Below are 6000 nucleotides of genomic sequence, written 5' to 3' on the forward strand. Positions count from 1 at the left end.
AAAAAACATAACTGTGATAATGTATGCACTGTCCTTGAAGTTGATTGGTCCACACCCGAGACAGCTTTCCTTAGAGCCGAGTCTCACATGGGTTGGACCAGATGACACCAAATGAGGTTCCAATGGTGTAAATGCTTACTCCGAGCTCTCATACTCTGATGGTGCATTGTCTTTGAGTTGTGCGCCTTTTGGCCATGTCTCCATTAACCACACACGGTATTTGTGGTGAACATGCAAACAAACATGCTCTGATAACATAATAGATGGCCATTGTCTTTGAAAGCGATTGGCCTACACCGGAGACAGCCTTCTTTATGGCCTAGCCTCACCAATGCCTAGCCTCACCAATGCCTAGCCTCACCAATGCCTAGCCTCACCAATGCCTAGCCTCACCAATGCCTAGCCTCACCAATGCCTAGCCTCACCAATGCCTAGCCTCACCAATGCCTAGTCTCACCAATGCCTAGCCTCACCAATGCCTAGCCTCACCAATGCCTAGTCTCACCAATGCCTAGCCTCACCAATGCCTAGTCTCACCAATGCCTAGCCTCACCAATGCCTAGCCTCACCAATGCCTAGTCTCACCAATGCCTAGCATCACCAATGCCTAGTCTCACCAATGCCTAGCCTCACCAATGCCTAGCCTCACCAATGCCTAGTCTCACCAATGCCTAGTTTCGCCAATGCCTAGCCTCACCAATGCCTAGTCTCACCAATGCCTAGTCTCACTAATGCCTAGCCTCACCAATGCCTAGTCTCACCAATGCCTAGCCTCACCAATGCCTAGTCTCACCAATGCCTAGCCTCACCAATGCCTAGCCTCACCAATGCCTAGTCTCACTAATGCCTAGTCTCACTAATGCCTAGCCTCACCAATGCCCAGTCTCACCAATGCCTAGTCTCACCAAGATTACATGCGGTAGCGACTGCACGTTCTTGCACGTACTCTTGTAGGGGCAGCCGTGTGGCTGACAAGGCTGAGCTGGCATGACTGAGCCCCGAGGGTTAAATCTGGGGTTTCCCACTGCCCCCTCGCCATCGTGACAAGCAGAATCCATCTATCTTAAAGCAGTGCAACCCCTGAATAACGGCCCACGGGAAGCGGACATCACAGAGCCACCTCCGAGTCCCCTTGACGTGACCTTTAACCCACACGGTCGGGGCAGCAATCTTCCACAGCCACGCTGTCACCGAGAGCAATGTCCATTGCAATGAGAGCCAAACAAATATTTTAATCCTCAGGGCTGGAATTTAGCCGAATTAAGATCAAAACTAAATGTAATGCGGTGCTTGTTTGTGCAGCCATTGGTGACCATGCTGAACAACAACCGCCATTCGCCACTAAGTGGCGGTGACGTCACCACGACGCTTGTGCCAGGCCATGTGCACCTTGAGGCCACGTGAAGTGTCGAACGCCCGCTGGCAGGATGTCACGGGGCAGACCCAGGTGCCACGGGTCGACTGACTGAGACGACTGGCTGATGCACCACCTGTGCCCCCTACTGTGCCAACTTGCTGTGCTTTAGCCACCCGGCGCTCCGCTCGTTGTTGTGAGCGTCGCTCCTCCGCCCTCTGTTGTTGCTGGAGGGCGACTGCCTCCAACTGCCCAGTAGCAGCGTCCTTCACGAGCCTCCTCCACAGAGGCCGATCTTGACCCCGCTGGTACCAGTCATCGGCAAGTCCACTTAGCTCCACGTCCTCCTGTACCGCATCACTCCATCTCTTCTCTAGCCCGTGTCGCGCCCGTTTAGCCCCCTCTATCCGGCCGAACAAAAGCTGTTTAGGCATGCGGTGGCTGGGCATGCGGGCTACATGACCCAGACATCAACCCACTTTATCACAGGCAGTGGCGGAATCCTCGATTCGAACCCAGGTGCCAGCTTAGCGCTCCGACCTCCGAGCCACCACATAGCCGAGGACTCCTACCAACTCATCAGTGAGCCATGCCGGACGTTACATTCTCTCAATGTTATTTATTCCAAAATGTGTTTGCTAACTCACAATCAACACTGTGGTGCCATACGACCACTGCCGTACACCAAGCAATCTTCAAAGTAATGTGACGTTGTATTCTTGGTTCTTTCGGTAAAGTCACGTAGAAGGGAAACAATAAAAGAAAAAATGTTATTTTTTATATTTTTATATTTTGTATTACTTTATTGTTTCCCTTCTACGTGACTTTGCCGAAAGAACCAAGAATATGAATCCCTGCAGTCACGAAAGCTTTAAATACAAATTCAATGTAACATTACTTACTGCGCAACGGGGCACAGTAGTGGCTTGTGTTCCCTTCACGGTTTTATTTATTTATCACACTGCATCGCTGAGCAGCCTATCGGCAAATCACCCGGAATGCGTTCAATCTCATCAGATCTCGTATGGTAAGCAGGCTTGAGCCTGGCTCCCTTCATGTCAACGACAGCGACATTTGCTCTGTGACTTGCACCGATGACTTGCAGGAGTGATTTGATAACCGTTAATTTGGTTTATCACGTCGGCTTTCGCGACCAATATTATTCATAATAAAGGTTTTTGGGTGAGATCGCGTTGTTTATAAAGATATTTATAACTATAAATAACGCGATCTAATAACGCGATATAACCCCAAAACCTTTATTATGAACCCTTAATTTGCGAGTATATTTGATCCTTTTTGTAATTTGTAACGCTCGCTCTTATTGCGTCCTCTATTTATTGTATTTATTCCGTCGCCTCGTCCGAGTTTATCTTTGATTACGCGTACGCATTATTGAGTATACATATCATTGTTCAATGTATCCAGCTGTGTAACTTCCTCTGGAATTTTCCGCCACCGCCGACCTCAGCGTCGGCTGGACACCAGTCGACAAGAGCTCCACAGCTCGCCAGAGTCTCACAGATTCACTGTCTGTGCCTCTGGGGGGTTGGATGGGTTGCCATGTGCAGCGGTGGTGTAGCGCGGTTACGAACCCATCGACCATGATCTGAAGCGGCCCTGGTGTCCCCTATGTCGACTCAAGTCTTAAATGAGTACCTGGCGCGGTGTGTAAATATCGCCACTGGGGAGACAAAGGCGGCCGGGCGTGGCCATGGCCACTCACCCCCTCGTGTGCCGTGCCGGCCTTCATAGGTGCTCGCTAACAGCACTTGCCGCAACAGTCTGTTAAAACTACACGGGGGATCTGTGTCTTTGCTGCGGGCGGGTGGATGCATGTTTATGGTTCAACGCGTTCTGGAGCTCACGAGCGGAGCACAATTAAGTGAAATGCCAAATGTCCACAGCCGTTTCTTTGTGCGGTCATTGATGACCACGCTGAGATCATCATGCAATCGTGGGTGGCTGCCTGCTTTTGAACCCATAAATATCAGCACTGATGACTCGACGGCTCGTACACAAGCGCAGACTATAACTCCCCGCAACGCCGTAATTATAATAGATATTGGGGGGGACACATCCCCCCCCCCCCCCAATATTCAAATATGCTCAAAATGTCCCCCCCCCCCCAATATTTTGCTAAAAATAGATATCTGTTTATGTGATTGTGGTACTTTATTAATCCCTAATCTCTGCCCTTACATACAATGAAACAAGAAAAGGTAAAAAAGAAAAAATAGAGCAATATAATACAATACACTATTAGACATTATTGTAAAAAAAATACAAGTCCATCCTGTGTTAGTGAATTTTTTTATATTTTAGGCAGGAAATTCGTTTTCAAATTTAGATTTTTTTTTTCTGGGGGGGGGGGGGACCCCCTGAAAGATGTGGTTCCCCCCAATGTTGACTCCATGGCTACCGCCTTGGCTCCCTGTGACGCGTGGACACCACCGCTAGATCACGGTTCGACTTATTGGAAATCCCCGTGATTTTGTTATTGCCTTGTGCATGGGTAGTGACGCCGACACGCGTCCTTGCTTCACTAAGAGCCTTTGTTTTGTTGACACAACGCTATTCGTAGGCCCGGGGCTTCGGTTCTTGACGCTTGGACTTCGTCTTCGTGCTCTCTCCCTTTTACACTCCTCGAGATCAAGCTAAAAGAAGAGCTATCAGGTCAGATCTTGGAGGTGTCTAACGCGTAACAGCTGTGGCACCTTTCAGAGGCTACAAAGCATTTGGTGAGATGTCACGGTGGCAGTGAAAGCATTGACATCTTGACAATTTGATCTTAATCGATAAAACGAGTAACTGCTGATCAGGTGGACTCAGCAGATAACAGGACTTATGGAGAACAGGATAAGATAATGTAGTGACGCCGACACACTTCCTTGCTTTACTTCAATCCTGTATTTTGGACACAACGCTAACTCTAAGCTCGGGCTTCGGTTCTTGACGCTTGAACGTCGTCTTCTCTCCCACCGTCCCTTCCCCTCGAGCCCTCCTTTCTCGAAGGTTCGCTCAGCCCCATTTGCCTCAGCCAATCCTCGTCCTCCTTCCCTGACGCTTGTCAACCGTTACCCCGACAGTCCACCCTCGTTTTCCCACCTTTTTACGTTTGAATCTCTCCACCAATCAGTTCAACTCTGTGGCCCTAACCAATCCCCTTTGAGGCCTCCTTGCAACAATCAGGGGCCTTTAACACACTTCCTGACTATCAGTCTGCACACGTAAAGTGTCGGGTAAGTGGTGCGTTGTTTTTGGCACCTGCGACTTGCAGGAGCTGATTTGACAACTGTTGATTTGCGAGTATAATTAATCCTTTGTGTTATGTCTAACTCCCAGCTAACACCAGGGGAGAGAATGACGAGCACAACAGACCACGGGAAGCCGAGGAGAACTCCAACTACAACATTTCGATGACATCACAAGGGCCTTGTGTTTCTGCGAATTCATGTCAGCCCCTGTAGCATGGCCCAACAATAATGTGCTTATGTGTCCAACAATAACAATAAACATTTACATGAACAAACCTAACCTTTGTGTCTATGTATGTGTGAATAATGATGGTGTGGTGTGTGTATTTTCGGCTCACAGATTATGCACGTCTCGCAGTCAAAAAACAATAAGACGACTGTGAGAACAACGAGGTGCAACAATCCCCTTTTACATTCAGCAACAGTGTTTAGCGCAACCGAGCACATATTGCACAGGTCTTCATTGCCGGACCAGCATACGCTGCAGGGTCTCGCATTGAGACGTCCTGGACTAGGCTCGGTCCTGGTGTTGTAGCGCAGCGGCCGCCGATGAAGAGGTGGACGCTGTCGTCGCTGACTGGAGAGACTTGCTCCTGCATCGATGTGCCTGGGCCGGCCGCAGCGATGGCAGGTGATGGGTGGACCCCGCTGTGGCGTCGCGGTCGACCATCTCGGCCCCCATCCTCGAGGTCGTTGCTGAGTCGTCCCTCTGGGCCCCGTGCACCAGTGGACAGCTTCCAGCACTCCTTCCAGCGGCTCTCTGCTGCCTCCGACTGCTACCGCGATGGTCGAGGCCCCGCCGATGGCGGCCATTGTTTTACAACTTGGGTAGGAGATGCAGGCGCCGCTCCCCGGGACCTCTTCTATACGTGGCACCACTTAGGTCCGCTGGTTCATTTCTTCTTGTGCCCGCACACACTGGACTACCCACAATGAGGGCTGTGCTTCCTCCTCCACTATGGGCAGTACAACGCCCATCTCGTTTAAGGTCCTAGACAGTGCCTTCAACGCCTCTTCCTCCGTCCAGTCCGATGCCTGGTATGCGGCCTCGAACCGCCTGGTGAAGACTCCCCAGTTGCCTCCTGCTGCCACGAACTCTTTGAATGGCCCCAGCCGGCAAATCCTGTCAAGTGCTCTCTCGCGTGCCGCTGGGGCTGTCTCTGGCGATGGTGCCCCGGCTGCCCCCACGGCTCCGAGCATTCCTGGCTCCCTGGCCTCCGCAGCAGTCGACCGGACGACTCCGACCGCCGGTTCTCCCGCCGCCATCTCAACCGCTCCTGGTCTCTCCTCTTCCCCGGCGAGCTGCACCGCGAGCTGGGAGACCGCATCCGTGAGGCGGTCGATCCATCTCTCTAGCCGCTCCCATCCTTGAGTCATGAGTGGCACTCG

This window comes from Lethenteron reissneri, chromosome 43, assembly GCF_015708825.2.
Source record: "Lethenteron reissneri isolate LAM-NWPU_2019-01 chromosome 43, ASM1570882v1, whole genome shotgun sequence".
NCBI classification, from domain to species: domain Eukaryota; kingdom Metazoa; phylum Chordata; class Hyperoartia; order Petromyzontiformes; family Petromyzontidae; genus Lethenteron; species Lethenteron reissneri.